This window comes from Myotis lucifugus, unplaced genomic scaffold, assembly GCF_000147115.1.
Source record: "Myotis lucifugus unplaced genomic scaffold, Myoluc2.0 scaffold_565, whole genome shotgun sequence".
Lineage (NCBI taxonomy): Eukaryota > Metazoa > Chordata > Mammalia > Chiroptera > Vespertilionidae > Myotis > Myotis lucifugus.
This window is the reverse complement of record NW_005871613.1, coordinates 451,612-462,766: the sequence shown is the minus strand read 5'-3', so window position 1 is coordinate 462,766 and position 11,155 is coordinate 451,612. Positions and strand designations below refer to the sequence as shown.

Below are 11,155 nucleotides of genomic sequence, written 5' to 3'. Positions count from 1 at the left end.
CTCATATCTATCTTGCTGATTTACGATACAAAAACACCACCAACACTGCCCGCTGTTCCCACCGCCGGGCCAGGGAAACACTGGACCGTGTGCATCAGGGTGGCCGGCTGGTGCCCTGAGCTGCCCCTGCCATGCACACCCCAGCAGGAACCATCCCTCTGAGCCCTCACACCTGCTCTGAGCTGACCTGGTAGCTTTGGGTCTCAGACCTGGGCTTGAGTCCTCGCTGTGAGGGCCTGGGGCACGTGACCCCTCTCGGAGCCCTGGCACTGTAGGACATGGGCCGGCATGGCCAGCTCCCGATGGAAGCGGTGGCTGACTGTCCCCAGGCTCAGAGAAGGGAGGGGGAGGGACCAGGATGTGAGACCAAGGCCCTGTGGGCGTGGGCCGCCATCATGGTGGAGACCCTCCAGGCACTGGCCTCAGCTAGACAGGGGGAGGGGGAGGCAACTAGAAAAGGCCTCAGCCCAATTTTTTTAAATGGCCCAATGGGAGAACCTAGTGGAAACAGCTGAGCCGATAGCACGCAGCCAATGAGGAACCGGAGGAGGGGCCAAATAAATGGGCTGTGTTCCCACCCAGGTGAGCCTGTGCAATGGGCGGACACCCGCCCTCCAGAGCGCATTCAAGGTCTTGCTTTCACCGCACTTCTGTCTCTGTCTGTCATTTGAGTTCGGACAGGTGAGCATGTCTCACAGTAACTGTCCAAACCGGGGGGTGTCCACAGTGCCCACCGCCCGGGCCATGTGAGGTCAGGATGGGGGAGCCCTCGGTACAGGCGGTGCCCCATCCCAGACCTTGCTGAGGTGGCCATGGCCCTGCATCTGACCACTGCCTCCCGCTCCCCTCCGGACTCTGCCAGAGCCAGCGGGCAGCACCCCTGGCCCTGCCAGGGGGCACCCAAGGCCCAGCCCTGTACCCTCTGCTCTGAGCCCAGCGGGATGCGTTACTGTCTCTGCCTGGGATCCAGCTGGAGGCGAATCCGTTTCTCTACCAGGCCTTCCCTGTTAGATAGAGCCCGCTCCCCGCACCCTGAGGTTGTGGCCGAGGCTGGGCCCACTGGTAGTGAGGCAATTGCCCACAGGGCCCGGGGCCCCACTCAGGGCCCGCAGCCTGAGCTCAGTCCTGGCGCTGATGTTTCTCTGACCCTCTTTTCTCCTCTGAAATGAGGGGGCACCCCACTTCCTGAGCCAAACACATGCAGAGTCTATACGGGCAGCTGAGGTCATGAAGGCAAAGAGGGTTGCCAGAGAGAAGCGGCTTTATTCAGGAAGCGCTGGGGAGGGACGTGGGCTCCCTAGTTCCATCTGTGGCCTCTGGGGCCAGGACATTAGAAGCCAATGGCTGCATGCATATAAGGCCCCTCAGAGTCACCAGTGGGGGGCTCAGGGGACGGCCTCAGAGTCGTCCGAGTAGGGCACGAGGTTTGCCCCATCTCCTGTCACGGTGGGCAGAGCCTGGTAGGTCTGGGTCCAGTACTGCAGGTAGCTGCTCCTCAGGTGCTGCTTCATGGACTGGCCATCCATCTTGTTGTTAATCTCCAGGTAGTTGCCGTTTTCCTGGGTGTAGGGCTCCCATTGGGTGGGCACGGCCGAGTGGCCCTGGTTGGGGTCCCTGCAGATGAGAGAAAAGGCCGTGTCGGTCTGAGGGCTCACAGGAGGCTGGAGACCTCCGTGCTGACCCGACCACCGGGGCCTCACTGTCTCCTGGGCACGGGCTGGGCATGTGCGTGAACTGAGGCCCAGCCAGTACTCCCCTCCTTAGTTTAACCTGAAACTAAAGATATTAATTCATTTATTTCAATGGAGAGTGAAAAGGAGGGAGAGACAGAGAGAGGGCAACATTGATGTGAGAGAGACACATCCCAAACACGCCCAGCCAGAGCTGGGGTTGGGGCCTACAAATGAGGTATGTGTCCTTGATGGGAATCAAACTGGGACCATTCAGTACACTGGCCCAGGCTCTATCCACTGAGCCAAACCGGCCAGGGCCCTTCCAGTACCTCCTATCCTCACACATAGGGGGTACTGAGGCTCAGGGAGGTTAAGTATACGTGAGGGGACAGGCATGTGGGCCCAGGTGGCAGGAGGCCTGGCCCAGCCTCACCCACCTTACCCAGTTCTGGCAAAGTTGGTCCAGTAGGCGATCATGGTCCGGGAGACAGTCCTGTCTTGGGCCCGGTAGATCAGGGGTTTGTCGAAGGGCCTCCCAAACACGTACTGGAGGTCATCACCGTGGTCAGCGCCCACCCAGCTGGGATAGGACGAATTGCGAGAGGGCTGGGAGAACAGGTAGGTGTAGGTCCGGGCACTCCTGAGGAGGGAGGGACACGGCCCAGGTTGGCAGGGAGCTCACCTGGGCCCCCCAGCCCAGAGCTGGGCCCTGGAGGGAGGCCATGGGGAGAGCAGGGAAGAGCCGGGAGATCCCCAGACTCAGGAGGGACCTGGATCCCTGCACCCGGGGAAGGGAAGGCGGTGGGGTTTGTGGTTCTGGGATTTCAAGTGTATCCACACTTCCCTCCCCAAAGCCTATCTTCTTTTTCTCCACAGATGAATGTTTGTTCTTCATCGGATGGTATATCTCTCCCTTCCTGTCAACACTCCTAACTTACTTTTTGTTTTCCAAGAGGCCCCCAGGCACCGCCCTGGGCCCTGGAGGTTTACCAGCTGGCCGAAGGCCAAAGTTGTTTTGAATGTTGGCAAACTCCAAACCCACAACAGAGACCATCATCCCTGTTCTGTCCCCCTCAGCGTGGGGGAGGGGAGTAGATAGCAGATGCTGCCAGGGGAGGCCTGTGGGCTGAGGAGGGCTCTGTAAAGGCCCCTGAGCTGGGAGGAGAGGAGGGGCCTTCTCAGTTTCGTCAGGCCTGGGCAGGGCACATGGTGCCGGCGCCGCTGGGCCTCCCTGACCCCCTGAGCCGCCCACTGGGGAGGCCTTGCTGGGCAGGTGCGTGACCCAGGTGGGCCTCCCCTGCCCTGGCCCTCACTTGGCATTGGCTCTGTGCTGGGCCACGGCCATCTTCGTGGGCATCAGGAAGAAGACGTCGGTCTCAAAGTCTACCATCGTCTTCTTCTTGGCCTCCTGGGAGGAGTCCTGGGCCCAGGGCGCCGTGTAGAAGTCAAAGGTGGCATTGGCACCTCTGGTCCCCTTGGCGATGGTGACCTGGCTGATCAGCTTGAAGAAGTCCTCCCTGCAGGGACCAAGCCGGCACTGGACCCTCAACCCGGGCAGTGGGAGGGGAGCCACGTGCACCCCCACGCCAACCCCCCACCCCCACCCTCACCCCCACCCCAGGGACCTGCACATGGTCCTCTACACCTGTCGGCCTCCTCCCTCAGCTGATGCCTCTCCAAGAGACCCCTAGGCACCGCCTTGATCCTGCGCCCTACTCACCCCGTGACGGTCTGCTTGTTATTGTTGATGGCCGGCATTTCATTGCTGGCAAAGATGTGGCCGTCCATGTTGTTGGTGCCAGCGATGAAGTCGATGTCGGCCGCGTTGGTGAAAAGATTGATGGGGTCGTCGGGGATGAAGTCTCCATCCACGACAGGCAGGATGCCCAAAGAGTACAGGAAGAGGTCTGCTTGGAGAGCAGGGGTCCTTGTACCTTCCAGAGCCCCCCTGCCAGACCCCAGGCCCAGGGGCATCCCCTGCCTCCTCTGATCCTGACCAGGGTCCTCAGCCTGTCCCCCTGACATGGGGCCGGATAATTCTAAGTCCTGGGCTGCCCTGCGGGTGTGGAGCAGCTTCCCTGGCCCCACCTGCTGATGTCAGCACCCCCCAGTGTGGCAACCCACACTGTGTGCAGACTGCCACAGGCTCCCTGGGGCCAAACCATCCCACTGACAGCCCCTGGGCCTGCGGCCGCGCCTGTCCCGTCATGGAGTGGACGTCCCTGTCCTCCCTCTCTCTTCTTGCTCGGCCAGAATCGGGAGGAGGAAGCCCAAGAGCAATTGAGGAGCCGCTGGAGTGAGGGCGGGCCTGTTCTGGTCTGTGAGCCAGGCCCTGTGCCAGGTCCGCATTGCCCCCCGGAACCCTGAATGGCCCCTGAAGAGACCGCACGGCTGGCTCGGGGCCGCCGGACAAGCTGGCCTTCACAGGCCCCACGGTTCTCCGTGGGTTGAGGCAATGGTGGGTGTGCATTTGGAGCTGTGGTGGTTGCATGGGTCCGTCCTGCCGGGCACTCTGGCTTCATGCACAGTGGGTGGGACACACACGGGGCCCCAGTACTTGGCCTTGGAAGAGAGTTGCAGCCTATGGGGCCGATGACGCCGACAATCGAGGCTGTTTTTGCCCAGAGGCCAGGGCAGAGCTGGGCGGGCAATGGCCACAGCAGGTGTTCAGAGGCGGAGAGTGAGTGCATGGAGGAGACTCCCTAAAATTGGGTGCAAATGACTGTACGTGGCATGGTTGGGGGTGGGCCCAAATGTGCACCTGCTTCCCAAAGGGGTCAGGACCCAGGGAGGATAAGAGGGCGGGATGGCGCCCTCAGCACAGCCAGTCGGGCCACACAGGCATCAGGGCCATGGCGGCATGTCGCTGCCTACAGGCGCCAGTGAGCGGGTGACGGGCCAGGCCGCAGACCCGGCACTTCCTCACTTCTTGGGGAGCATGGCCGGCCCCCATGTGGAGCCCCCACTCACATTCGATGCCTGGTGGGAGTGTCAGGGCCCGGGGGTCGGTGGCCTTCAGACACTTGGCCATCCTGGCGGCATCATCCAGGGGGCAGCCCACCTCTATGGCGATCTGGGGGTTGGGGGGAGACAGGTGGTGAGGCCAAGGTGGGGCAGAGCGGGATGGGGTCCGGGACAGGGAGTAGACAGGACATAACCCGAGCCCCTCCCCCACCACAGCTCCCTTTACCTGCATGGCCCAGGAGAGAGGGTTCTTCTGGATGGCCCAGGGGACCAGCGCCACACCGCTCTGGCTGATGGCTCGCCGGATGAGGCCCTTGTTGTAGGGAGAGAGGATCTGCGACACACAGAGGTCCTGTCACCACGGCCTTGCCTCTCCTGCCCACCCGGGCTCCACGAAGGTTAGCTAGACTGTCAGCTTCAAGCTGTTCCCCAAAGCCCCATCAGCTCCCCCAGTCCCCGTTAGCTCCCCCAACCCCCATCAGCTCCCTCAGCCCCCCTTAGCTCCCCCAACCCCCGTCAGGTCCCTCAAACCCCATCAGCTCCTGCAGCCCCCCTCAGCTCCCCCAACTCCGTCAGCAGTCATCAGTGTTCATTTTCACCCACCCCAATGAGCTGTCTCAGCCCATCTTAGCTCACCTAAGCCACAAGCAGCTCAGCCCACAGCCTAGCAGGAAGGCTGGCCCCCACCAGTCACCTGACTTGAGGAGAGACACTCGTCAGCACCAGGAGATTGCCCAAAGATGGTGATGTTGTCGGGGTCCCCCCCGAAGGCCGCAATGTTCCTCTTCACCCACGCGATGGCCATGTGCTGGTCCCGAAGGCCATAGTTACCTGGGGCGGGGGCGAGGGGCGGGGGAGGGGCAGGGTTGGAGCCCATCAGGGACTGGGGTAGAGGGACAGCATCCTCCATATGGAGAACCCTGTTAAGCCCCAGGATGGTGCATGGTGGGTCCCCAGGAACCTGGTTGAATGAAGTGCTGGGGGCTCAGTAGAGGACCGGGAGCAAGAGGGCCAGGCTGCTCATTTCTCTCCCTGACACCGTCCCTCTTGTCTGAACTTCGGCCCTGTTTCCCCCGAGTCATCACCTCAATGTCTCATCTTCTGTCTTTCCCTGAGTCCCTGTCTCTGCTCCCTGGTCTCCTGTCCCTGCTCCCTGGTGTCCTGGGTCCCTGGCTGGCAGGCTGGCGGCCTCTTCTCTCGCTACAGCTGCGGATGGGCTCCTGTGTCTCACTGTCCATCCCCAGCTTCCTGCTCTGCCAGTAGAATTCTGGGTCTTTCTGGGAGGCTGTCAGGAGTTGTTGGGAGAAAGCAGTGCTGAAGGGCCCCTGCCAGCTCCCTCACCCCTGGCCCAAGGCGCCCAGCACACCTGGCAGGTTGGCGTCCCCAGTGCTGAGGAAGCCCAGCGGCCCGAGGCGGTAGTTGAATGTGACCACGATGACATTGCCCCGGGAGGCGATCTCCTCCCCGTCGTACTGATAGTCACTGAAGAAGTTGAACCCTTGGCCGGACTCAAAGAGGAAGGCTCCTCCGTAGATCCAGATCATGACAGGCAGGTTCTGGGAAACTGAGGGAGGAGAGCAGGCCCGGTGACCCCAGCTGCCCCTCCCCACCCTCTCTGGGTGCTTGTTTCAGGGAATTTCAGCTCTGGAGCCCACACACAGCCAAGGGGCTGGGCAGGGCTGGGCCTCTGGCTGCCTCGGTGCTTCATGCAGGTTTGGGGACCTGGAGGTCATGGGGTGGGGGGATGTACCTTCCTTCTTGCCCTGGGGGACCCAGATGTTGAGGTAGAGGCAGTCCTCTGAGCCCTCGGTGTCGTTCTGGGCGAGAGTGACTTGCAGGCATTGCTGCTTGAAGTCCTTGGCCTTCAGGGTCCCTGTGGGAGACCAGAGGGGCTGGCGTGAGGATGGTGGCTCCACCCGCCACCCCAGGCACAGAGCCAGCCCAGCACCCACCCACCCATTCCCACCTTGCCAGCCTGGGTGCGGCTGGGGGTTCTCCAGGGCCTTGGGTGGGGCGGCGAAGGGGATGCCCTTGAAGATGTCCACAGAGCGGCCGCCGATGCCGAAGAGGCCGAGCTTCTTGTTGACGCCCTCCACGAAGCCCCCTTCCGTGTGCACCACGCCCAGCTGGGGAGAGGGCCAGGCTCTGGGGGCGCAGACTGGGTGGGCCAGTGGGGTGGGGTGACCCCAGCAGGCTCTAGGGGCCCTGACACAGCTCCAAGGAGGTGCCCCTAGTAACGCCTGCCTGTAGCTGTGGGTTCATGTGGAAGCCCTGCTCCTCACCCCGTGGGCAGGGCCGTGAGGAAAGGGAGCCTGTCTGGGCCCTGAGGCTCCTGAGTCACCATGGAGGGGCCCTGGCCACTGGCAAGCAGGTGGGTGTAGCTCCCTCTCAGGCGCAAGGGGCCGGGATAGACTGAGGTCCAGACTCCTGTTCCGACGCTGGGGGCTGTGATGGGCAACCTGCTGGCCTGCTCAGGGCCCAGCTCCCTTCTGTGCCGGGGCCATGGCCATCCCCGGACAGAGGAAGAGCCAGAGGGCCCTGGTTGCCAAGGCGGACTCCGCAAATCAGCACTGAGGACGCCAGTGACACTGGGGATTCGGGTACACGGTGCCTTGTTTGTGTTTGGCGTCAGTGCTCCCTGTGTGCCCTGGAGAGCGCCTGTACCAGAACTTATTCGTGGTTTCTGACGTTCAAGTTCGTGGGCGTCCTGTATTTGAGATGCGCCTGTGCCATCGTGTGAGTTTGGATGCAGGAGCAGAGGAAGGGCCAGGAAATTGCCTGCTGGGTGAGGGCCCTTGGGGGCTCCTCCTGCCAGTGCCTCACCTGCCTACCCCCCTCCCCTCCACAGTGCCGGACCCAGTTCTCAGGCCGGGTTAGGGGAGCAGACAGGGGCCCCTCCTCGCCCGCTGAGCTCTCACTTACCTTTGCTGCGCTCACTACTGCCAAGCAGCAGGTGAGCCCAAAGACAGCCAGCTCCGGGCGCCCCATGGTGCGTGTGCCTGCCTCGGGGCCCTGCCTCTGAGCAGGGGTATTTATGGGGCAGGAGACATCCGGGAGACATCCGGGAGCCACCAGGGCTGGCAGCTGCCTGTGGATGGTTCCCTTCCCTTCCTGGTCCCTCCATCCCTTCCTCCAGGCAGGATAGCTGCCATTTAAGCCAGGCTCAGGGCCAAGGTCATGCAGGTGCGGGCACACACACATTCATAGCTGCCCTTTCCAGGCGGGTTCAGGCAGGGCCAAGGTCACAGAGGTGTGTGAGAACACATGCACACGCGAGCACTCACTCTCTCTCTCTCTCTCTCTCTCTCTCTCTCTCTCTCTCTCACACACACACACACACACACACACACGTGTGCACGGGTGCAGGGATGGTCCTCCTTGCCCATGATCTGCTGTTCCCGGGTGCCTGGTGCCCTCTGTGCACCTGGGCTGGTAACTGGAAATAGTCAGGTGACCCAGGCCAGGGGCTGAGGGTTGGGGCCCTGGTGGGTGCAATTGTGGCTCATTGACAAGGGCCTGGGCTCACCCTCAGAGAAGGGGACCTGCTTCCCTCCAGGCCCGGCCTGGCCCCCGCCTGGAGCTCCGGAGCCCAGCAAAGGGAGTTCACAGGGGACTGGGCATGTCGCCTCCGGACAGAGAGGGCTGTGTGCTCCTGGGCAGCCACGTGGCTGAGCCTGGGTCCGAGGGCCCACGGGTGTGCCGTCCGAGCTGGGTGTGGGGACCCAGAGCAGCACAGGGCGGTCCTGCCCTCAGGGAGGGCACCCCTCACACTCAGCACCAGCAGCCCTGGAGGGAGGACTGGAGGCTCAGGTGGGCACAGGTGTGGGGGGAAGGGGACTCCCGCCCAGCCTGGTGGCTTCCCTGAGGAAGAGGAAGGGCCTGGCTTCAGAAATGCACCAGAGACAGAGGGGGCGACAGACAGAGAGACAGAGGGAGGGAGAGACAGAGATAATGGAGACAAGGAGAGCCAGAGACAGAAAAAGGGAGAGACAGAGATCATGGAGACACAGAGACAGAGAGAGACAGAGGGAGAGACAGAGATCATGGAGACACAGAGACAGAGAGAGACAGAGGCATAAATACAGACAGAGAGACAGACTAAGAGAGGGGGAGACAGAGAGAGACAGACAGGGGGAGAGTCAGAGATAATGGAGACAGGGAGAGACAGAGGGAGAGAGGTCTGAGCAGAGTGTGTGAGAGCAGAAAGGCAGCGTGTGGCTCGGGGAGCGTGTCTCACTCGGGAACCAGAGGAAGCTCCATGGACAAACCCAGGGCTCCTGCCTTTGTGGAGCTGGCAGCACTGCCTTCTCCAGGGATGGGGGTGCGCTCAGGGCCCGGGGACAGCAGAGCCCTCCCAGGCCAGCGGCCCCTCGCCCGGGCCCCTCAGCCCTTCGCTACCAGGAGCCATGCTTGTAGTTCTAACACTACATTCAAGGAGACAGGGGCCCCTGCCTCGCCCGCTGTGGGTGGTTCCCTTTCCTTCCTCCTCCCTCTGCCCCTTCGTTCAGGCAGGATAGCCTGGGACAGCACCATGGAGAGGGGGGCAGGCAGGTGAGGCGCTGGCAGAAAGAGCCCCTGAGAGCACCCACCCAGCAGGCACTTTCCTGGCCCTTCCTCTGCCCCTGCATCCGCATTCACACGATGGCGCAGGCGCAGCTCAAATACAGGACGCCCACGAACTCGAATGTCCAGGGATGGCCATGTGCCCGGCACAGAAGGGAGCTGGGCCCTGAGCTGGGCCTATTGATCCAGAGCCCAGGTCTCCTGGGATGTAGGTGGGGAGGGGGCCGCACAGTGGGAAGCAGGAGCTGGGCAGGCTGGGCCTGTGGGTGAGGACCGGGGAGCAAAGGGTTTGAGGGTGCGTTTGTTAACAGCCCAAGTGCCCATCGGTAGATGAGTGGATAAAAAGCTGTGGTACATTCACACCATGGATTACTATGCGGCTGTAAAAAGGAAGGACCTCTGACCCGTTGAAACAGCCTGGAGGGACCTGGAGGCTATTATGCTGAGTGAAGTAAGCCAGGGGGAGAAAGACAAGTGTCACATGATCTCACGCATGTGGAATCTAATGAACCAAATGAACGGACAAATAAAACAGAACCATAGACATGGAAGCATGGAACAGAAGGACAGATCTCAGAGTGAAGGTGGAGGGAGAGCGGGAAGAGATGAATCCAGAACTCCTGTGCATAGATGCAGGGCCCCTGGACACAGACAATAGACAGGGGAGGGACTGGGGCGGGTGGGGTGGGAGCTGGGTAGAGAGGGGAAAAGTGGGGAAATGGCAGACATCAACAATAAAATCAAATTTAAAAATAAATAAAATAGGCCGCAGCTGGTTTGGCTCAGTGGTTTGATCTGTGGACTGAAGGGTCCCAGTCCGGGGCAGGTGCCAGGGTGGTGGGCCTGATTCCCAGTAGAGTGTGTGTAGAAGGCAGCCAATCAATGGTTCTCTCTCATCATTGATGTTTCTGGCTCTCTCTCCCACTCCCTTCCTCTCTGAAATAAAAAATATATATATTTTAAAAAGTAAAATAAACAAAATAGCCCGGCTGGTGTGGTTCAGTTGGCTGAGCGTCTTCCCATGCACCAATAGGTCGCCCTTCCCATTCCCAGTCAATGCACATGCAGGTCTCAATCCCCAGTAGGGGGCGTGCAGGAGGGAGCTGATCCATCTTATATAATACAGGCTAATATAAAAATTGTTCCCACAGGAGTTTGACCAACCAGGAGTTCGACCACTGGCTATGATGTGCACTGACCACCAGGGATCGGTGTGGAATGAAGGAAGGCCCGAGTCGGCAGCCAGCAGGGCATGCAGGTGGGGGCACGGGGGAGGGAAGGCCCCAATCGGCCTTGGTTGCTGGCCAGGTCTAGGGACCCATCAGTGCATGCATTTTGTGCACCGGGCCTCTAGTGTATCTATCAGATTCATGTTTCTCTCTCTCCTTCCCTCTCTAAAAAAAAATCAATTTTTTAAAAAAGTGACAGAAATATTTAGAATAGGCAAATAGATTGAGACAGGAAGTAGAATATATTAACAGGACTCGGGGGAGGGGAGTTACTGTGAAATGGGTACAAAGTTTTTGTTTTAGTGATGCAAAGTTTTGAAACTACATAATGGTTATCATTGCACATTAGTGTGATTGCAATTAATATCACTGAATTGAAGTCTTATAAATTGTTAAACTCAAGTATTTTCTGTTATGTATATTTTACCCTGATGGTTGTTGTTTTTTAATATATTTTTATTGATTTCAGAGATAAAGCAAAAGGGAGTGAGAAATAGGAACATCAATGTTGAGACAGAATCATTGATTGGCTGCCTCCTGCAAGCCCCACACTGGGGATCCAGCCCACAACCCAGGCATGTGCCCTTGACCAGTATCAAACCCGGGACCCTTCAGTCCTCAGGCCAATGCTCTGTCCGCTGAGCCAAACCGGCTAGGGCTTACCCCTATTTTAAAAAAATAACAGTTGCAAGAACCACCTCCTGAGCAAGGACCGGGCTGCCTTCC

General features: G+C 60.1%; 1 pseudogene; it reads right to left on the bottom strand.

The window, feature by feature from the left end:
* Positions 1-1,241: 1,241 nt before the first annotated feature.
* On the bottom strand, positions 1,242-7,638 carry LOC102417982 (annotated as a pseudogene).
* Between the last annotated feature and the right edge of the window lie 3,517 nt (positions 7,639-11,155).